The 23,981-nt window shown below is 42.6% G+C and overlaps 1 long non-coding RNA gene and 1 pseudogene across 1 annotated transcript; one reads left to right on the top strand and one right to left on the bottom strand.

The window, feature by feature from the left end:
- On the bottom strand, positions 8,009-10,265 carry Gm5884 (predicted pseudogene 5884; annotated as a pseudogene).
- Positions 10,519-13,029, top strand: Gm44478. The gene is made up of 2 exons (XR_003956380.1): positions 10,519-12,776; positions 12,865-13,029. It is a non-coding gene; the product is annotated as a predicted gene, 44478 (long non-coding RNA).
- Positions 13,030-23,981: the final 10,952 nt, after the last annotated feature.

Genomic DNA, 23,981 nt, shown 5'->3' with positions numbered 1-23,981 from the left:
AAGCCTGTTTCATGTGAAACCAACTGTACTGGGAAGGAAGAAAAAAAATGAACCCTTGGGCTGGAGATGTGGCTCAGAGGTAGAGCATGTGTTTACATGCAACAATCAATCCCCAAGGAACTCCACATCCTGGCAAATTTAAATCAACTGGATATTCTCTATTTATTAGCCCCCCCAAAAAAGTTCTGCTTTCCTACTTTCTCACTGTCGAGATTTTGTCTTTCAAACAGGTAAATCAACATTCTCGAGCCGGACCAGCGGATGTGCATCCCCGCCCCCCCTTGAGAGCAAAGGGTGGCTGCTGTTATCTCCATTCCAAAGACATTTCCAGCACGTGGCTTTCAGTCTGAGTTAAAAATTAGGTTTTTCTAGAGGGCTAGAAAAGTAAATATTTCTATATTAATAAGGATTGGTTTTTATTTTGATAGACGGGCTTAGTCCCTTAGCTGGCCTCTGGCTTTTCACCCTTGCTGTTACTGCGAGGTCCCCTTAGTCCTTAGGCTGTGGAAAAAACAGGGATGAGGAGGAACGACTTCCAGCTCCTATTTTAGCCACAAGTCGTGGTGTTACTAATGACATAATTCTTGCTTAGGCTTTGCTAAATCTGAGGTTGATAATTCTCCTTTAGGAGCCGCACAGCACTCAGAACTGTGCATACTGGTTTGTGATCGTACAAATTCAGTATGGGCATCGCTTGGTGCAGAGAGCTACTGCAGGGGAAGGTCCAGCTTGACCATTTCTGAGTTTCCTGTGAGATAAACCCGGTTTGAAAGAGGTTGGTATCAAATTTTGGCTAAAAATCAAAAATATTTTTCGGCTCTGCCTCCCCTCCCCAAAAGATACCGAGAGCCACAAGTGTGGGTCTTAACAGTACCCACGGGAGGAATCGGGTCAATGTCCACCCAAGCCAAGGTTAAAAGCCCACTCATCTACGGATGAGAAAATCATTTGATCACCTCAATTAAGTGTTGCCTTATTTAACTTAATTAATAGGGGGGAGAGAGATTGGAGACCGTACTATTGAAAGGGCAAGCCCTTCACTGCCTCCCACCCAAATAAAAAAGCCAATTGGCCTTGTACTACAGAGCCGGTCGAACCCCTTCTCCCTGTTTCCCACCTATCATCCAAAAATGCGGAGGAATATCAACTTAGTGTTATTCTTATTATAGTGTATTTCAAAATTGTTCAGTCAAACTTAGCCAGAGTTCCAACGCCCTACTTAAAATTCCACTAGAAAGTTACCTACTCAGTACTAATTAGCATTATACAGTCACAGCCTGCAGCTCCAGGCTTTTCAGTTAGTTGTTTACTAAGATAAGAAAGGACAGTCTAGCCAGATACAGTTTACCATTAAAAAAGTTAAAGAATCCCAGAAAAGCAGGTTTTTTCTTTAGCCCTAGATTCCAGGCAGAACTATTGAGCATAGATAATTTCCCCCCCCCCCCTCAGGCCAGCTTTTTCTTTTTTTAAATTTTGTTAATAAAAGGGAGGAAATGTAGTCTCCCCTCCCCCAGCCTGAAACCTGCTTGCTCAGGGGTGGAGCTTCCTGCTCGTTCGTTCTGCCACGCCCACTGCTGGAACCTGCGGAGCCACACACGTGCACCTTTCTACTGGACCAGAGATTATTCAGCGGGAATCGGGTCCCCTCCCCCTTCCTTCATAACTGAGTGTCGCAACAGTAAAATTGGAGCTTTGATCAGAGTAACTGTCTTGGCTACATTTCTTTCTCTCGCCACCTAGCCCCTCTCCTCTTCCAGGTTTCCAAAATGCCTTTCCAGGCTAGAACCCAGGCTGTGGTCTGCTGGCCAGACACAACACTTAAAGCATTTACATACTGATTCCATTCCAAATATTTAGCATGAATGTGGCATCTGGGGTAGATATCTGCTATCACCACTTAAAAATCTTTCCTTGCTGATAATGGCCCTTGTATGATGTATACAGCCCTGCTGTTGGCCACCAAGGGCTCTAAAACCACAGGAAGCTATTTCAGAACTGCAAGCCTGAGAAGTTTCAGTCCTCTGTTTGCATGGTTGTCCCTGTTCACAGAAGTAGAGACTCCAGGGGCAGTGAGAATCTCCCCTAAGGTCTTGTCATCAATGAGCACTGGGAACAGCTCTTGAATGCAAGCACAGCCATTTTGAACAGACCCATTTCACGGTAATGGTAAAACACAGAGCCAGTTGCCTCCATAGTAAAAGACCGCAATTTCCTAAGTAGTGCATTTCCTCCCACTTTTATACATGTGTAAAATACTTCAAGAGAGCTTTGATAATCACCCTTGTGAGGCTACCCACTGCTGCAGTTCATTTGAACATGGCAGCAAGCATTGTACACACATTCCAGGGTTCAACATGGATGAGTGTCAGAAGTGTGGTGATCAAATCAAGCCCTAAGGTTTGCACAAGTCCCTAGGTGCAAAACTGGTGCATGGGATTCCAGTGGACTCTGCATCTGATTCATATCATAAATAAGTGGTGAAGAGGAGTGAGATATGATTGAAGACGTGAGTGCAATGGCAGACTCTGCAGAATATATATATATATATATATATATATATATATATTTAGGGTTTCCAGCCAAGGAAATGAAATACATGGCTTCCTGCGTGACAATGGGATCAGCAGTAGCAGAAACTACACAGAAAGGAAGTGGATTTGTAGCAAATCCAGTAACTACACCTTACTGTGCTAGCAGTTTTGTGTCCTGGCTATGTCATAGCAATCATGAGCAACACATAACAACTTATTTATTGTTGCTGCCTCATTAACGACCTGCTAAAATCATTATCACAATCAGTGCATAATGCATGGTTGCATCAAAGATGACAACAACTCTCTCTGAGGACTATTCATATGTGTGCTTGAGACAGGGGTGGGGTGGGAGATATACAGAGGATCAGGAAATTGAATAGAGGTGTGTAGCAATGGGGGATGGGGAACTAGGGGTAGTCAACAGAAAGTCCCAGATGCCAGGAAAGCAAGAGGCTACCAGGACCCCACAGGAATGATATTAGCTGAAATACCCAACAAAGGGGAAGGAGACCTGTAGAGGCCATATCTACAGGTTAGACATGGCCCCTAGTTGAGGGATGGGGCCACCTATCCTTCTCAAATTTTAACCCAGAATTGCTCCTGTCTGAAGGAAATATAGGGACAAAGAATGGAGCAGAGACTGAAGGAAAGGCCACCCAGAGACTGCCCCACCTGGGGATTGATCCATCCCATATGCAATCACTAAACCCATTCACTATTGCAGATGCCAAGAAGTCCTTGCTGACAGGAGCCTGATACAGTTTTCTCCTGAGAGGCTCTGCCAGAGTCTGACCAATACAGATGCAGATGCTTGTAGCCAAACATCAGACTAAGCATGGGGACCCCAATGGAGGAGATAGGGGAAGGACTGAAGGAGCTGAAGGGGTTTACAACCCCATAGGAAGAACAACAATATCCACCAACCAGATCCTCCTGAGCTTCTAGGAACTAAACTGTTGGGAGCTATTAAGACAACTCTTGATCTCTGAATTGGGCCTCTCCCACCGAGAAGAAAAAGGGGTCAAAAGTGGGCCACTGACACATGGATTCCGAGAACCATGGGATGTTCCAGCCCTAGGTCATCACCGATGTCCTGACCACACCCTGATACCACCAAGTTCCTGCTTCCCCGTGTAGCTGCCAAAAGAAAGAATTTCTATTGCCCCCCTCCCATAAGTACTTCTCCTTTGCTTGTATTGACCTACCCCTCCCACTGATAAGTACTTCTCCTTTTGCTTGTATTGCCCCACCCCTCCCGCTGATAAGTGTCTGTACTTCCCCTTTTGCTTGTGCATTTAAGCCTTGGACCTTTCTCAATACATTGGGGTCTTGATACAACTTCAGAACGGTTTCCGTGTCGTTACTCATACAAGACCCTCGTCTCTCTCTACCCCCCATTTGGTTATTAGGAGGAGGTCCCCTCGAGATCCTCGAATAACTGGACCTGCTGGACGGGTCACTAAACCACCAACCAAAGAGTGCACATGGAGGCATGGCTCCAGCCCCATATGTTGCAGAGGATGGCCTTATCTGACATGAATGGGAGGGGAGGTCCTTGGTCCTGTGAGGGCTAGATGCCCCAGTGTAGGGGAATGCCAGGGCAGTGAGGTGGAAGTAGGTGGGTAGGGAGCACCCTCAAGAAGCAGAGGGGAGGGGAGGTGGGATAGGGGGTTTTCAGAGGAGAAACTAGGAAGGTAGATAACATTTGAAATGTAAATAAATGAAATAACCAATAAAAGATTTTTAAAAAGAATGGTTCTGAATTAATGAGGTATTCAGGTATGAGCTGATACTCATATCTTAAACATAAACAAAGTCACATCAGTATTAGTAACCCCAACTTTTTTCTTTATTTATTTACATTCCAAATACATTCCAAATGGACCCCCTTCTGGTCCTCCCTCCCACAATTCTTCACTCCATACCCCCTCCCATTTACTTCTGAGGGGGTGTTCCCCCCACTCCCACCCCTATTCCCTTACCCATCCCCACCCCACCCCACTTTGGGCATTCTCTTTCCCTGTGGCATCAGGCCTCTATGGGTTATTAGGATGCAGGGATGGTGGACCTGTTTAGAAATTGTTCTTTGGAGCAAACCTCATCTCTGTTGTTAGGAAATCAGCAGTTCAGTACACAGGAGTCAGCAGTAGCAGCTCAATCTACTCACAAACACTTCACAGATATGCCAGCAGTCCAGGACTTTAGCTTTCGGATAGCAGCCAGGCCTCAGCCAAATCTGCAGGAGTCAGCAGGTTAGAATAGGTTAAACTGTAATCTATTCTACTGGCTAGTTGGAGTGTGTCAACTATCTCTAAGTTTACCCTCTTCCAGTTATATTGTTTGGGTTTGCTTAGGTGTGGATAACTCAAGAATATTCCTGAGTCATTCCTTACTGTTAAAAAGTTATAGCTTAGTGTCTGTTTATCACAATCTGTAGGGCATAATGAAGAATTCCAAAGAGAGCCCAATAAAGTTATTTCCTTAAAAGGAGAAGAGACAGTAACCTAGGACTTTCCTCAAAAGAGTCAGACATAATTTTCTCAGGAAAGACATAAAATGAACCATAATGCAGGAAGTCCCCATGAATGAAATATGAAGGGACTAAAACCAAAGCGTGAAGACAGAAGGACAGCGATTGCAGCAGCCCGCTCAGCTCCACTGGAACTGTGTCAAAAAGCTGTGCTGGTTTCATACCTTTCATCCTTTCTGGTTCATGGCTGTGCCAGTCACTGTTTTACCAGAGTTAAATTACTAGATCACCAGAGTTCCATTGATTGATTGTTAAAACTTGGACCTTTAGAAGTCTTAATAGCATATTTATCTTTTAAGACACTTATGACTTGTATAAACTTCAAACTTTTTTCTTAATCATTGCAAAGCAAGTTTTTTTTTATTATTAAAACAATGGAACAGTAAAGTTATACTGAAATCTGTTTGTGTTTTAATATGAGGCCTGTCAGCAAAGCAAACTTGTCTATGAGTTTCCCTTTCTCACTGGGAGATAGAGGAGGTCTAACAAAGCATGGCCTGATTTTCCTATTTCAAATGCATTAAACCGAGAAAGCTACAGTTAACCATCAATACCACCAGAAATCTGAGAAGGATAAATTTGAACAGAATGTATAAACCAAAATAGCCTCTGTATCAATACAATGACAAAGACTTGCCCTAGTAGAAGGAGTGGCTTCTGTCTTCAGTGATCACACAAGACAGCATTAACTCTTTCACTGCCACACAGCGTAGCATGGACATTCAGCTGCCATGCCCTGAAGATTCCTGTGGGTGAGGAACATGAAAGCCTGACCCACATTGCAAGGGAAAGACTGGCAGTCAATTCTTCAGTACCCTCCTTGCCCACAGTCTCAGTGGGTTCCTCCAGTGGGTGAGGCATGAGGCAGTCTACTTCAGTGGCTAGCATTATCAGTAATCCAGGTGGATTCATGTCTTTGAATGAGACTAAGGCTGCTGTTAGTGTTATGCCCAGGTCTCGGGTGCCCCAGAACTCTTAAGAGTTGCCAGCCCGAAGTACTATAACAAGGAGAGACATTTTTTTTTCATGAGCCAGACCTGATCTCAAGCCTTCTCCATTGTGCAGGTTAGGAATGCGATGCTGGAGTCCAGGGGCTTGGAGTTTTTATGTGCGCATATGCATAAGCAGGGATCCTCAGGCTTTGGGGTTACAGGACAGGGGAGGTGGCAAAGGATGCCATCCTTTAAAGCTGATATTGCTTGTTCAGACAGCAGGGTGGAACCGAGCAGCTGGGAGAGGGGACTCTTCTGACCTGGGAAGGAACTTTATGGTGCTATCAGGAACTAGTGTGTTTTTACAAACTGGCCCCAGCTGTCTGGGAACACTTACTTCCCCTTCTCTCTTGGCCCAAGAGTGCGACACTTATCTCTTCAAGGATGTTTGGTCCTTGTTTCTCTCAAACACAGGAGTCATCTGCACTGGAGAAATGTTAGTTATCAAGGAGAGTGCCGGCCTTGGTGACACAGAGGCAGGGATACGTTGCCATTTGTGTGTTCCCAAAGCAGGCATTTGCTGCTTCCTGGGAGGAGGGGGGATCCTTAGGGGGAAGGTAGTGCCACCATGAAAAGGGGAATTGCAATATTCTGGCACCAGGCTGGGCCTCTCTGTTTGGGAAAAGCTCTGTGCAGTGGGAAAGTGCAGAGGTAGGCTTCCTGCATCTCTTTATCAGGAGTTGGTATTTTAAACGCCATGTTTAATAGATCTCTGAGAAGTTTTTAGGGCCATCTAATCAGTATACTTGATTTTAAAAACATTTCATTTGTTTTGCATTACTTGCTTTATGTTTAACCTGGCAAACTTGTATAGAAGGTTGAACAAAGCTTATCTCTGCGAATGAATTATAATTGCACTTAACATAACTACAAGTATTGCTCCAAGTATGTCAAAACATGTAGCCATTCAAAAGATGACTATTAATATGTGTGTTTTGATTAATTTTTTCATAACAAGCTAGCAGCTTTTATAAGATTAGGATTTAAACTTTGATCAGCATTTCTATGTTGACATTAGTTTTTAGAAACTTTGCACTTAACTTAGAGTAGGGGCTTCAGACTGTGAGTGAGGTAGGTCCAACAGAAGAATCTGACAGGAAACACAGTAGCCATTGATACCCCATCTATGTCCTGCTGTAAGAGCCAGTCCCTAACTTTAGCAGATTCCTACCAACAATCAGCATTTTCATCCAAACATATCTGGGCTTTTACCTATTACACAGCTATGTAGAGCCAGCATCAGGTGCCACGCGCTCTGATCGAGTCAGCTTGACAAGCCAAGAGGCTTAGAAGCTACTCACTGAGGCAGAAGAGTTTCATGGAAACTCACTCCTGGAGTCTGGCATTCTCTCTAACCCATACATTAATTTTCCATTCCTGCATTAGTCTAGTGTATCGATCCACATGCTTTCCTTTAGTATTACCCTATTATAAGTGCCTTTTAAGATTGAATTCTGACATAGCTAAAGCCAGTGTTCCAACAGTCCTAGAACATCCTTGAGCTAGACAGTGACATTCAGAATAGCCTCTGGTATTACACTATCACTTAGAATAAAAGCCAAGTCGCATCCATATACAGGAATTTACAATGGTTTAGGAAGTAGATTGGGCTGTGGTTTTAGAGTATTGCATTATTCATGAAATGGTTAGCTAGAACAGAACTCCCTAGTTAGAACCATGACTTGGTTGTGAAAGCCCTTGCCCTAGAAGAGTAAAGACCTCACACCTGGCTTCTAAGACTATAGCTGAGTTACACCCATACACATTTACAATGCATATTTACATACATATTTACATATTTACAATACATATTTACAATGGCCTAAGGGGAAGGTGGACTATACAATAGACTAAAATAGGAACTATGGCAAGGGCACGAAGCCCTTGACCCTGACTTCTAAGATTAAGTGAATCTTAGGTGGAGTCCTTGTTTTTTTTTTTTTTTTTTTTTTTGGTTTTCTACTTTTATTTGGGGATACAAAAGGCACCTCTCCCTGTACCTGAGGACCAATCAACAGGTGAGCCCCAGGTGGGTGGAGCCCTGCTGGAGGTACAGAGCAAGGATAGGGGAAAGGCAGTGGAGGAACTGGGGAGCTCTGGGTACCCAGAATCCTCGAGGTCTCATCTTGACACCTGGGCAGTGAGATGTTTCCTCGATGGGTGCAGTTTCGTACCAGGACAGTGGGCAGCTCAGCAGGGGCCACCATAGCCCATCCCAAAAGCCACTGAAGCTTTTTTCGGGCCCCACTCTGCAGGGGGATGGGATAGGCAAGGCTGTGGTAATGTCTCCTCTATTGCCTAGACTGTTAGTGTAGAGTCTGGAGGGCTCCCGTGGGATTCTCTGGGGAAGGGACCAGGGGAATATCACAGAAGCAGCCTTACACCAGGTCAATTAGGTCCTATCAGGTCAGCTTGTCTGGGGCCCCAGGTCTCAGTAAAATCATAGTCGTTAGCAGGATGGGAAGAAGGCAGGACCAGCCAGGATTCCAGTGGAGGGCTGACTTATTCCTTCAGTTGACCCCCTTGCTGCCCAGGCTCTGGGAGAAGAGAAGCGGGGTAACAAAACACCCCCAAGCAGCTTTAATACCAAGGGAGGGAGGGGCCCCAGTGGGTATGAGAGTGTCAGGCCCTGGGCTGCAGGATGCCAGACCCTGCATTCATAAGGCAAACAGCATGTCATCGTCCTTCTCCTGGGTCTTCCTCCGAGGGGCTGTTCCAGGAGATGGTCTGGGGGGTCCCTCGGCTGAAGGGCTGGCCAGGTTGGGAAGTCGATCAGCAGCTTTGGCTCGTTCTTCCAGAAATTTGTCAAATTCTTCACTGGTGACACCAGAGGGCTCCTCAGCACTGTTCCCCACATCTGTGGACAGCCACTGCTCAATGTCCTCCATGATGCGGGCCTGAGTGGCTGGGATCGCTCCGGTGCTCTGCTGCCGGGCATCTAGGGCCCCAGCCAGGCCATCTGTGGTTTGGGGAGCTTCATATTTGACCCCTTTCCGTTGGTCAGCCAGTGAGCTGCCCCGAGTCAGAGCAAACATGTCAAAGTCATCTTCCAGGTGACCTGAGGTCTCCAGAGACTGCAGGCCAGCTCTCACACTTCTGGAGCCAAGGTTCATTCCTGCCAGTTGAGATGAGAGGTTGTTTGTGGCTGCGGGGTCAGGACCCATGTCAATCAGGTCAGTAGCTAGCTCAGCTTCACTGGAGGCCTTAGCAGTCTGGCCTGTTCGGAAGCGTTCAAACCGTTCATGGCGCAGAAACACGTTGTTGAGGTTGTCGTTGATCATGAGCAGCTCCTCCGTCAGCTGCTCATTGGAGATGCGTGGGATAAGCTCCAGGATCCGCTGCTGCATGGCACGGCAGGTGCGGTTCAGTTCCTGTAGTAGCTCCAGGTCTGCAGGCTCTACCTGGGTGGGCACCAGCTCTGTCAGCATCTCTGACATCACTCGCACGTTTCCGCTCACCATCTCCAGCTCACTGCGCAGCTTCCCAATCTGCTCAGGAGTCGGTGTGATGGGTGAGTCACCCGGGAGAACAGCTGGAGTGGGCAGAGGGGTGGCATGCTGGCTCAGGTCTCCACGCTGACTGGTGTTGGAACTCACAGAGTTCTGTCTGGATGGTGTCTCTGAGTTGAATACAGTTCTCTGGGGTGTGTGGATGGGCGACAGCATGTCCAGGTCAGTCATGGGAAATTCTAGGCCCTTCCTTCGCAGGTCCTCGTAGACAGCAACAACACCTGTCAAATCAGGTGAGCTGCGGAACGCGTCAGCCCAGGACTGGATGAGGTTCAACACCTTGTCATGCACAATGGTGGGTGGATTGTTCTTCGGCAGGATGGTCCTCACCAGCACATTCTCTACAAAGTCCTGGTTGGCCACCAGTACATGGAAGCGGTGCCCACAGTTCTTAACACATGTTTCCAAGACCGTAAGGGCCAGCATGACCTCATGGAAATTCTTATTCCCCATAATTCGCTTCTTCACTGCTCGGAAGGCATCTTTGGGGCCTTCCTCCGTCTCGTTGATGATGTCACAGATTTCCATGTTGAGGGCCCAGTCCTCGCTCTGCAGGGAGCCATCTGTAGCTTTCTCGATCCGTTGTCCCACCGGAGAGCTGAACGGATTTCCCAGGAGAAAGTCCATTGCCGCGGCTACCGCTGCCACCAGCTCCCAGAATCAGGTGACAGCAACCGCCGGCGCCGCCGACCCGCCACGTCAGGTGGAGTCCTTGTTGATCCCAGTTGTTAACAATGAATTCTATCCCAGGTGGTTCTTGTTAGAACTTCTGTGTTTGCATTCCTCTGTTTTATCTAAGAATCCAGTAACCTCTTTGTACCTTGCGAGTGTGTCACCCAACTTCCTTATTGTCTTCTGTATAAAAAGTTAGATGCTCGATTTGACAGATACTACACAACCTCTCCTGTGTGCATCTGTCTGTCAATTCATCCGACGCTTTGCCCACCCGCAACTAGAGACCCATTCCACCCAGACAAAGGGGTCTAGAGGGTCTGCGGCAATCAGGCTTCTGGATGCTACAGAAAACCGAGTCTTTTTTTCAAGTGTGCAAGACACTTAAGATGTGGTCTTTGCTCTAAAACTCCCTCCTTGAGGGACCAGCATTTCTCAAATCTCAATTACCTTTCCAGACTTGTTTGTTTGTTTGTTTGTTTATTAACTTTCTACCGTTTTGTTTGGGGGTCTTTTTAGACATTCTTATTTAGGCCCTTAGCTCTCTAGGTACCTTTAAGACATTTATCACTAGAAACCATTTCATGTAACGTTTTGGCAATGTCTGGCAGCAAAAGTTGTTTTTCTTCAGCTAAAAAAAAACAAAGAGGAAGTAACCCATGGGGTGGAGGAATTTGTCAGTCACAGTGACTGACTTTAGTAGGGCCTGTGTGCTTTACCAAAAAGAAAATATCTCAAGTTTTTGTTCCTTATAGTTGTGGCCCTAATTCTCTAGTTTTTTTTTTTTTTCCTATGTATTTTCTTACTTTATCCTAGGCCATTCTTCTAGGTGTTTGTTTGTTTGTTTGTTTTGTTTTGTTTTGTTTGAACCCAGAACATTTATTTTTTTAATCTAGAACAACATAGATCTATGTTATCTTACTCTGTCCAAAACACTGGCCAGATCCTTTCTCATGACTTTGAACCTCTATTTGTCTTTTTAAGTTATATTTTTAACCATGAGATCCAACTGAAGATGTTGGTCCCGTCTAGTGACTGTTAGGTTGGCATCAAAATTTAAACAGAGGCGAACAGTCTTAAGCCAGTAGGTGACCTGGGATGTTTTGTTTTATTTTGTTTTTTAACTTTTAATTGGGCTTTTCAGGCTTAGCTTTCTATTTGAAGTGAAAACTAAAGATGACAAAATTACTAGAATAATGTTTAAATGCCTCAAATTACAGTGTTTCTTGTTTGATAAATACAGACACAATGAATTTGAGGTCATTTAAGGATAAACATTTTGGTTTTATCTATGACATTTGAAATACAGCTGGTACCCAGAATACCTGTTATGCAATGTCATTTTCAACAGAGCAACTAAATACCAATGATAGTAAACAAAACCTCATCTATATTACCTTAATTGGGGAATAAAATATTTTTTAAAAGCTCTTATTCATGTCTTTAGTTATTTAGCCCTTTAGCATTGTTTCCCATGCTTAGTTGATACACTGTATACAAGGGAGCAACACTGACTAGAGAGACAGGCATAAACTGGGAGTCTCCCAGCCAACAGAGGGTTTTATCATTTAAATATTGATACTGTAGGGTTATAGACATCAAATGAATCCACTGAGAACTGAGTGCCCGTCTGAACCTCTGCTCCTCAGTTACACCCTGTTGCCATCCCTAGAGAAGGCCTTAGGGCAGAGAGACTTCAGGGGCATCTGTAACTGGTAAACACATGTATTTGCTTTCTGTGTTTGATGAAAGGCTTTCCTGAAGAGATATACTGGGGCTTCTGACCACTGGATCAGCCTGCAGAGAGAGTCATCAGAACACCCTTGGAGGTTTACAGACAACACTGAATATAACAGCTTGCATGTTTCAGATTGCCTTTCATTCTGTTGTGTTCCTGTGTTGTGATGTTTGTCAGTTGTGGCTATGAGACATGAAAGATGGAGTATGTGCAGCCAAGTATATTGGAAAACAAGAAAAATAAGCCCTTAGGCTGGATGACGTATGGCCCTAGCAAACTCTATATGCCCTCAAATCTAACCCCCTTCCCTTTGTAAGCTCCAAATCCCCTCAGATCTAATTGCTTTTTCTGCCCTTCCATTTACCAGCTGCAATTGTAGAAACCCTTTCCTTGCTGTGATTTCACTTAAATCCTTAGTGTTGTGGTGGCCTCTGGGCTAGCTCTTGTCCTTTACCAACTAAAATGATTCCTTGCTATAACCATGCTATGTAGCATGTAGACAGAACTGCATATGGGCACTTGGGGTCCTAACACCCTCCAAATGACTGCTCAGTGCAAGTGTGAGACTCATCAGTCCACTCTTTGCCCAACTGCACCTGTTCACATGCACAGGCTACAGGGCCCCTGGGAACTTCCTGTAAATTCTCATCATCAGAAGTCAAGAGCTCCAGCTTGGATGGGAAACATTTCAGGCTGACCTGGACCTTGGAGCTTCACCTGCCACTGCTTCTCAAGAGTTTGGATTACAGTCATACTCCACCATGTCTTTTTTAATGAGATACTGAGCTTCCATATGAAAAGGTAGAGTAACTGTGCTAAAGATTATAATGGGGCAATAAATGTTGTTATCCGTATTATGGGTATTTAACTATTTCTTGTTGGATTTTAGGCATGCCATCAGGGAGACTGAAGAAGGTGACTATCTCAATAATAAAGGATTCAGAAGTGCCAGGATCAACACAGAGAAGAAATGGATTTGTAGCAAGCGGTATTTGCAGCCCTTGTTAAATTACTTAGCTTGTTTTGATTATCAAATTAAATTTTTATTTAAAAATTGTGTGTGTGTGTGTGTGTGTGTGTGTGTGTGTGTTGGGTTTTTGAGATGGAGTCTCTCTATAATAGTCCTGCCTGTTCTGGAATATACTATGTAGACAGACTGGCCTTGAACTCACAGAAATCTGCCTGCCTCTGCTCTACCTCTGAGTGCTGTGATTAAAGGTACACCATACCATCCCTAATAAAAGAGGTTCTCTTATGCACACAGTTGTAAGGGGAGGTTGTGATACTAAGGTCTAGTTGCCTAATTGGTTAGTGATTTGTCAATAAAGAAGGCCAGGAGCCAATTACTAGGCTATACCTTATGGTATGGATGGGATTTGTGTCCCAGAAAGTAAAGGCAGATACAAGGAAGGAGAAGAACTTTTTTTGCCAGGCTTTGGAAGGAAGAAGAGCACACAGAAATCATGTAAGATCTCAGGGCAGCCAGGGCCTGCAGCTCTGCTGTGTGTGGGTTGCCAGAGATTTTTGGCAGGGGTTAATTGGAACAGCCCACTTAGTTTGGGGCAGAAGGAGAGAAGGAGTGGTAGTTTGGTAAGGACATACATTTCCAGGCAGGAGATATTTGTGCCCAGCAACTGGGCTAACAGGCAAGTTAAGGCAACAAAGCTGTCAGAGTGTCTTTTATCTGAGGATTCAAGCTCTTAGGAGTGAGCTGGTGACTTGACTCTACCAGAGCAGAGGCTGGTAGAGAGAGAGAGACCAAGTTGGTGCTTGGTGGCAACCAATCTGGAGCCAAGCTAGGAAGGAGCTGGAAGGGTCTGATAGCACAGTGCGAGGCAAAGGCCATAGTGTGATTATAAAACTACAGGCAACACTCAGTAAATAGGGTGTAGCAGGTACCTTGGAATTAAGACTGAAGGTTCACAAACTACTAGAGGTAAAAACTTCCTTATGACCAAGGATTATCATCCCTGGTTTATAATCAACGAATTTTGTATTTTACTACACAGAAACCTGTACACCCATTTTAATAGCTGTTTCATTTACAATAGTTAGAAATGGAACCAGCTTTGATGTTCTTTAAAAGGTGAATGGATAAGGAAAACTTGCTATACATACAAATGGAACATCACTCATCTGTAAAGAAAAATGAAGTCATAGAATTTTCAAGTAAATGGATGGAACTAGAAAACATTGTAGTTAGTGTTGTGACCTAGGTCCAGAGAGACAAACACTGTATATTCTCTCATGCAGAACCTAGCTTGAAATCGGTGTTATGTGCTTATCTTGGGGCACAAGTAGGAGCCAAGCAAACTAGAAAGGGGAGTTTATGAAGAGAAGGGGATAGTAGATTATAGCTAAAACAATTGCAGAGAGGTAGAATGTTGGTGGTAAAAAGGCTTAGGATAGAGGGCCATGGGACAATGGAGGAAATGAGCTATGGGTATGGGGGAATGCTGGTGACTAATCCAAAGTAGGGCAGTGTGGAAAGCCATTTGAAATTCTACAACCTCACAATCCAGCTAAAAAATATAACTGCAGGGATAGTAAAAAAAAAAAAACAAAACAAAACAAACATGTGACCTTAGAGAAAAAGGAGGAATTCAGGGGTCGAGGACCGTGTGGGCTAGAGAAGAGCAAAGGGAAGAGGTAGATGAACCAAAACTAAGGACAAATGGAAATGTCTATGAAAGCCACTGCTCAATAAGCTAATTTCAGGGCTGGAGACATGGCTCAGTGGCTGAGAGTGCTGACTCCTCTTCCGAAGGTCAAGAGTTCAAATCCTAGCAATCACATGATGGCTCACAACCGTCTGTAATGAGATCTGATGCCCTCTTCTGGGATGTCAGAAGACAGCTACAGTGTACTTACATATGATAAATAAGTAGATCTTTAAAAAAATAAGCTAATTTAAAAATATAACTTCAATAAACATTTTTCTGCCCTTAGATTCACTTTGTCCCACACTGAGAAAAAAGGCAACACACAACCACACAGCCACATGCTCACACAATCACACAATAATGATTTCTTATCCTTCCTAACCTGACTCAAAGGTCTAGGGTCCAAGGTACCCTGGTGTGAGACTCCTACCCAAATTTGAAATTCATTCATTCTCTCTCTCTCTCTCTCTCTCTCTCCCTCCCTCCCTCCCCCCTCTCTGTCTCTCTGTCTCTCCCCCTCTCTCTCTGTCTCTGTCTCTCTGTCTCTCTGTCTCTCTCTGTCTCTCTCTGTCTCTCTGTCTCTCTCTCTCTGTCTCTCTCTCTCTCTCAAGTAACAATATCCCTTTCTCTTTTATTAAACCTACCTCCTTGGGTCCCTGCTCAAGGTGTCAGATAGGGAAGACCAGCTCAGACAGTGTGTTCAAGTGTCCAAGGAGGACATGTGTAATCAGTGACTATGCAAACACATATTCACTTGGTGGATGAAGCAAGCTCAAACGAGCTCCAACCCCTTTACATATATTCATATATACACATTTTAGGGATGGAGCAAAACTGCAACAATATTTTTTCTCCCACAGCTTGCATATCCCAGCAAAATGTTTCAAGCAGAATAAAAATCACAATATGGCTATGTTCTATTTTTCTTTAAGCCAATGATTACCATGAGTATATATAGAAAAATGTGTTCCCCAACACCCTCACATGTCCAAATGGCTTACATATTATGGGTTAAAAACAATTGTAAAACAAATTAGTATCAAGAATCCACATACATGTGTAACTAAGCAATTTGTTATAGATTAATAAAGTATACATAAGCAAGGTAGTCTTCTCAGCCAGGTTCTTTTAGTGGCAGGCTGCAATTTGTGATTAGAAAGAAAGGATCAATTATTTTCTTACTCCCCTTAAAATGTAATCTTATAAAAATCGTAAAAGAATCACAAATCTAAACTTTAATATGAAAACAGTCATTTCTACTTTAAATCCTTAGGGTGCATATTTATGCATTAGCAGTTTTATATTAAATCATATCAGTAAGCTGAGAACAAAATGGGTACAAGAAATTAATCATTCTCTTAACCACCAGCCCAGATTTTGCATTAAAGACACGTCAGCTGGTATTAGTTGGGTTATCATTGTTCTTGTCCCCTAACCTCAAACAGTCCCTAGTTCAGCGGTTTAAAAGTGTGCCTTCCTGAACTTTAAATTGTTCCCTAAGTTTTTATACATCAGAGCCAGTAGCAAAAACCATCTTAACCTAACTTTACTAACAATCTACACCTCCAAATTCTTTCTGAAGGTAGAATTTCTGACGTTACTAACAGTATAGATGTACACATTTAAAAATGAATTTCCTATCAATCTTACCTTAAACAGTGATGCAACACCTTCCCCAGGAGTCTATTTTTATTTTTCTCAGATAGAGTGGGCAGCTCTGTACTAAGGAGACAAGCACATTCCCAAGCCATCCTTTCACTGTGGCTAGTCTGCTGAGACTGGCAGCCACTGGCTATAAATTCCTTATAATGTAAACTCCAGAGGCTTATAATTTATCAGTCAGATATATAATAGTAAATCCTCAACCTCCAAAGTGTCCACACAAAGAACTCAAAACTCGATTGATATAGATACAAGCTGCACTCCTACATTGAACAGATGTGCCCTATATTATTTAATTGTCTATCTAAGAAATCCCCAATTACTTATGGCTCCCAGGACCACGTGGTTCTGGTGAAAGACCCACAACGTGAGGACTCCCTCACGTTCTGACTCAGGAGAGGCAACACCCTAAATCACTTACGAGAAACAGTCTTGATGCAAACTGCAAGAGATTTATTCGGGAAAGACCAGTGCACTGGGGACGACTCATATCCCACGCAGGGATAGAGGAGTCGACCATGAGCTCAAGGAGTAAGGGGTTTATAAAGGCAAAACTGCAAACACCTGGCATCCTGGAACAATGGGGCAAGTTCTACTCCCTGCCATTAGTGAGGCCTATTTTGGACACAGGTCTAGGGGCTTAAATAATTTTTCTCTCTCTCTCAGGATCTTTCACTGGTTCATCTTCCTAACCTATAGGTTTCATCTTGTCTCATATTCTCAGTCTCTCAGTCCCCTCTCTAAAACATTCAGCCCTGCCTTCTTTTTCCATTGCCAAATCAATCACAGGCTCTAGCCTATCTGACTAATTAAGACTTCACTGACATCAACTGCATACAGGCGGTAATCCACACAGTAGGATCTCCTCTGAACCTCTTCTTCAGAACTGTAATAGAGATTCATGATACCATTTTAAGCTTACTTATACATTTGATAGATTTATTTATTTTATATTTATGTGTATAAATGTTTCCCCGTGTGTATGTATGTGCACTCTGCATACCAGGTGCCTGCAGAGGTGAGAAGACTGCATTGGCTCCCTTGACACTTAAGTAAATTAGGGGCCACCATGGGATGTTGGAAAACAAACCTGAGTCCTCTTCAAGACCAGGAAGTGACCTGCACAGCTGAGCCATCCCTCTAACCCCTCACTGGGGATTTGCTTTTAAGTTAGAGCACTGATCCAAAAATGGGTTTGTTTTGTTGCTGTGGTTTTACTTCTACATACAGAGTCTCTTTATGTTGCCCTAGCTAGCCGGAAACTCACTATGTAGTCAAACTGGGCCCAAATTCACAGAGATCTTTGTGCTTTGGCCTCTTCGGTGCTGAGATGAAAGAGGTGCACCCAGACTTTGAAACTTTACATTGTGAAATTTTTGCAAGTTATGGATATTCTAACACACCTGAGGAGCAAGATTGTGGCCTTAAATTTCATCTCATGAAGATTTAAAGACATATAGGAAAATAGTCAATCAGGTAGAACCTCTTAATGATCATAGATGAAGAAAATGAGATATTTAATGACAAAACCAAATTTAAAAAACTGTCTTTCCACTAATTCAGCCCTACAAAAGATACTAGAAGGAAAATCCAACACAAGGATTGTAACTACACCCAAGAAGACACAAGAGATAAACAATTCCACACCAGCAAAACCAAAAGAAAACACACACACACACAGGACCACCATCAACATCAAAATAACAAAAATTGATCATTGGTCGTTAATATTTCTCAACATAAATGGACTCAATTTTCCAATAAAAAGATACAGACTAACAGAGTGGATACATAAATAGGATCCATCATTCTACTGCATACAAAAAAACACACCTCAGCAACAAAGATAGATATTACCTCAGAGTAAAGGGTTGGTAAAAGGTTTTACAAGCAAACAGACCCAAGAAACAAGGTGTTCCTAGAACAAGGTGGAATAGCAATTATAATATCTAATAAAATAGACTTTCAACCAAAAGTAATCAAAAGAGATGGGGAAGGACACTTAGTACTCATCAAAGGAAAAATCCACCAAGATGAAGTCTCAATTCTGAACATCTATATGCCCCAAATACAAGGGCACCCACATTTGTAAAAGAAACTATACTAAAGCTCAAAATACACATTGAACCCTACACACTAATAATGGAAGAGCTAAACAACTCATCATTACCACTGGACAAGTCATCGAAACAGAAACTAAGCAGAGACACAATGAAACTAACACATATTATGAACCAAATGGATTTAACAGATATCTACAGAGCCTTTCACCCCAAAACAAAGTAATATACCTTCTCAATACCTCATGGAATGTTCTCTAAAACTCCATAACCAGGCACACAACAAGCCTCAGTAGATGCAAGAAGCTTGAAATAACCCCTTGCAATGTATCAGATCACCAGGGATTAAGGCTGGACTTCAACAGCAACAGAAACAACAGAAAGCCCACATATTCATGGAAACTGAACAACTCTCTACTTAATGATCACTTAGTAAGGGCAGAAATAAAGAAAGAAGTCAAAGACTTCCTAGAATTCAATGAAAATGAAGGCACAACATACCCAAACTTGTGGGACATAACACAAGCAGTAGTAAGAGGAAAATTCATAGCACTAATTACCATCATAAAGAAATTGGAGAGATCTCATACTAGCAATTTAATGGCACACATGAAAGTTCAAACCTGAAAGAAGCAAACATACCCAAGAGGAGTAGACTGCAGGAGATAGTCAAACTCAGGGCTGAAATCAATCAATTAGAAACAAAGAGTCAATGAAATCAAGAGCTGATTCTTTGAAAAAATCAGCAAGATAGACAAACTAAACTAACTAAACTAAACTTTTAGTTATCTGAACTAACTAAAAGGCAGAGCCACAGTATCCAAATTAACAAAATCAGGAATGAAAAGGGGGACATAACAACAGAAACTGAGGGAATTCAAAAAAAAATCTTTAGAGCCTACTTTAAAAGTCTATACTTGATAAAACTGGAAAATCTAAACAAAATGGATGGTTTCCCAGACACATATCACATACCAAAGTTAAATCAAAATCAGGTAAACTATTTAAACAGTCCCATAATTTCTAAGGAAATGGGAGAAGTCATTAAAAACCTCCCAACAACAACAAAAAAAATGTCCAGGGCCTGATGGTTTACTGTAGAATTCTAACAAACAAAGAACTAGTATCACTACTCCTCAAACTATTCCACAAAATAGAAGCAGAGGGAACACTACCTAATCCATTCAATCAGACCACAGTTACCTGATATCTTACCATACTCAGACAAATTTCGCTTACGAACATCAATACAAAAATACTCAATAAAATTCCTACAAACTGAATCTGTGAAGACATAAAAAACATCATTCACCATGATCAAGCAGGCTTCATCCCAGGGATGCAGGGATGGTTCAATATGCCAAAATCTATCAACCCAATCCACTACATAAACAAACTCAAAGAAAAAAAATCACATGATCATCTCATTAGATGCTGAAAAAGCCTTTGACAAAAATACAACACCCCTTCATGTTAAAAGTTTTGGAGAGATCAGAGATTCAAGGCACATACCTAAACATAATAAAAGCAATATACAGCAATCCAATAGTCAATATCAAATTAAATGGAGAGAAACTTGAAGCAATTCCACTAAAACCATGAACAAGACAAGACTGCCCACTCTCTCCCTGTCTATTCAATACAGTACTTTAAGTTCTAGCCAGAGCAATAAGGCAACTAAAGAAGATCAAGGAGCTACAAATTGGAAAGGAAGAAGTCAAGCTATCACTATTTGCTGATGATATGATAGTATACATAAATAAACCCCAAAATTCTCCAAAAGAACTCCTATAGCTGATAAATAGCTTTAGCAAAGTGGCTGGATATAAAATTTACTCAGACAAATCAGTAGCCATATATAAGAGATGGTCTTATGTAGGATGTGGGGCAGGAGGCATATGCCCTATGTAGGATGTGGGGCAGGTAGTATATGCCCTATGTAGGATATGGGGCAGGTAGTATATGCCCTATGTAGGATGTGGGGCAGGAGGTGTATGCTCTTTGTAATTGTGGACCAGGAGGTATATATATCCTGTGTAGGATGTGGGGCAGGTAGTATATGTCCTATGTAGGATGTGGGGCAGGTAGTATATGCCCTATGTAGGATGTGGGGCAGGAGGTATATGTTCTATGTAGGATGTGGGACAGGAAGTACATGCCCTGTGCAGGATGTGGGGCAGGTAGTATATGTCCTATATAGGGTGTGGGGCAGGTGGTATATGTCCTATGTAGGGTGTGGGACAGGAAGTACATGCCCTGTGCAGGATGTGGGGCAGGTGGCCCATGGGAAATGTGCATCTCTTTGGCTGGACATTTCTTGTAGCCCCACACTGCTCTGAAACCTAAAGCTGGTGTAAAGAACACCAAGCACCTGTCCCCCACAGAACAAGGACGGTGCAGACCGGACACAAAAGTGGTGCACTTCATATTTTTCAAAATATGTCACCAACACCCTGCCCTAGGAATGGTCTTGGTTTCAAGATGGACTTAAAATTAATTGATTGAAATGAATTTAAGTTTCTAGAGAAAATTAAGTAGGATCAGCTTAGGCTTAAAAGTTGAATTTCAAGTAAGTTACAAAAATGAAAATAGTCTGTTTTTTCTTTTTTAAGAGATCTTATTTTTTTCTGATTAGTTGGATAATTTATTTGAAGTCAAAGCATTAGCTAATTCTTAGAGTACTTTTCACATTAATTTCTCAAGCATCTATATCTCGCTATATAAATTTACTCTAGTGTAGCTTAATTCTTTGTTTTCCTTTTCCTATTTATTGAAAATTCTGATTATGGTTCTCCTTTGAGATCCTCTCCATTTCCCTGACTCTTCCAACTCCAAGATTTCATTCTCTTTAGAAAACAAACAGGCAAATAAAAAGAAAAAAACACAATAATGAAACAAAATAAACAAACAACCAAAAAAACACATTTATACCCACCCCACCACCCCACCCTGTAAAAACACAAAATCAGAAACCATGATATTAAACAAAAAACCAATAAGGTGCCGGGAGTGGTGGCACATGCCTTTAATCCCAGCACTCGGGAGGCAGAGGCAGGCGGATTTCTGAGTTCGAGGCCAGCCTGGTCTACAAAGTGAGTTCCAGGACAGCCAGGGCTATACAGAGAAACCCTGTCTCGAAAAACCAAAACCAAAACCAAACCAAAACAAAACAAAACAAAACAAAAAAAAAATAAGGTAATAAATACCTAAACAAAGCAGTATGAGAAAAAAATCTCCAAAAGTATAATTGAGTTAGTTTTCTGTTATAGCCTAAACCCTTTTTTTAAGTCATCGAAATAATTTAAATAGTTAAATGCCTCTAAATATACATGATCTCTCCTGAAGCTAAAAGTAATATGCACTCAACCAGTTTTTAAAATCTATTTGGAACATTAAAGATGATAGAAGTAGGAACAAATCACTTATGAAGTTCTCTATGAAAGAAAATTGTGACAATTTCCTGATTAGACAAAAACTTTTCCATCTCCAAGGGAGAATACTCAGCATAACTGTGGCATCATAGAATGAATTAGATAGTGTTCCTTCTGTTCCTATTTTGTGGAATAGTTTGAGGAGTATTGGTATTAGGTCTTCTTTGACAGTCTGATAGAACTTTGCACTAAACCCATCAGGTCCTGGGCATTTTTTGATTGGGAGACTATTAATGACTGCTTTTATTTCTTTACGGGTTAAGGGAATGTTTGAATGGTTTATCTGATACTGATTTAACTTTGGTACCTGGTATCTGTCTAGAAAATTGTCCATGTCATCCAGATTTTCCAGTTTTCCTGAGTATAGGCCTTCTTGGGCACCAGGCTAGATGGTGCCTATGCATATAGGCAAACACTCATACATATAAAGCAAAAATTAATTTTAAAAATTTTTAAAAAGAAATACTGTGTTGTATTCTTACAATAAAGTAAATAGAGAACGAGTGAATTGGCATTGTGACCTAGTTAGAACCTGATTAAAATAACACAGCCTTTGGGAAGAAGTTGGTAAGATGTCAAGAGTGTTAAAAATTGCTGGACTTGGTGGAGGACATCTTGAAGCCTAGCAGTCAAGAGGGAAGCAGATCTCTGTGAACTTGAGGCTACCCTGGCCTACATGGCAAGCTCCAGGACAGACAAGGAAAGGTGGGGGCGGGGAGAACGGATGCTACAAATTCCAGTGGCACTGCCATACCCACTGGAATCAGCAAGACTCATGGAGTCTGCACAGCGCTTGACAGTTCCAGTGAAGCTGAGCGATTGCTGCCGTCGCTGTCCTTCTAACTTTTAGGTTTGGGTCTCCGTGTGTTGCATTTCTTGGGGACTTTCTGTGTTATGATTCACTTCATGTCTTCTCCAAAGAAAATGATATCTGATTCTTTTTAGAAACCTCTTAAAATTACCTTTATCTGGCTGCCATTTGCAAGTCTTCCTCATGCTCTGGAGGTCACTGAGCACATAGCTAAAGGAGGCCAGTACTCCATGAATCTTCTTGGGGTGCCTGCCCCTGAGCAAACCCAAACACTGTGGTTGGTGCAGGGCAAACAGAGACAACTGACAAACTCTGACAGGCCAAGAGACTAGGTTACAGATTCAAGGTCACTTTTTATTATAGGCTTAGAGCTGTCTGAAAATATAGTTTAAAAATTGGGGGAGGGGGGTGTTGTACAAGGTACACCCTTGGAGAAACAGACTCAGTGAATACGATAGGTTCAATAATATAAAATTTTCCTGCTTTGTAGCACAGGAGCTAGGTATTAATGTTTGGTATTCATACAAAGACCACTTTAGATATTTTCTGTTTGTCTGGAGTGCTCTCAATCTATAAACATTGCCATCCTAAAAGAAGGCTGTCATATAATAAATGTGTTTGCTTTGGAGGTGACATTCTCTAAGCTGGAATTTTAGGGTTGATAATAAAAGCAATATCTGTTCTGTTCTCTAATTGAGACTGAATGTGTAACCCTGGGCATGTAATGAAAACTCAAACACAATCTGTAGCACTTGGGTAATCATTTGTCTGCCTTTGATCTGTGGAACCTGTGTGAATAAAGAAGCAGCTGGGTGCTCGTCAGTCAGAGCTGTGCGATTCCCTTGCACATCTCCTGACTCACTCCCCTTCCCTCCTGATATCATCTTGTTTCCTGATAACCTCTGTGGACCCCCAAGACAGCAACGACCCTCTGCCCCTCTGCTGGGGAAGGACCCTGGCCTCCCAGTGCTCTGGGCTCAAAAGATAAATTATTTGGACAACATCCAGTTCTCCTGATTGCTTCCTGTTTGGAGGCACACGGGTTGTGTTGCCTGAAAGGTTAAAAACCTTGTTTATTGATCAGACACTCTGGACTATCAACGCTCTGTTTGTCAGTCCATAGTCCATGAGTGACAATGGGTGAGAACCCAGATTGCTCATGAGAAGACTCCAGGAGAACAGGACAAGCGTCCTGGGACCTCAGCCCTCCAAAGCAAAGCGTTGTTCTTGGAACGTGCTTTTGTGCCGCTCCCAAGTGTAGTACACAGGAGTGGGTTGACTTCAGATTACCGTTAGCTCACTTCAAATGATGTTCCCAAGCATGGGCTGTCCTCGAAGCTGTACACAGCCGGAACTCATGTGAATACACCTTGCCCTGT

This window comes from Mus musculus, chromosome 6, assembly GCF_000001635.26.
Source record: "Mus musculus strain C57BL/6J chromosome 6, GRCm38.p6 C57BL/6J".
NCBI lineage: Eukaryota > Metazoa > Chordata > Mammalia > Rodentia > Muridae > Mus > Mus musculus.
Note: the sequence above shows the minus strand (reverse complement) of the source record. Positions and strands in the feature narration are given on the sequence as shown.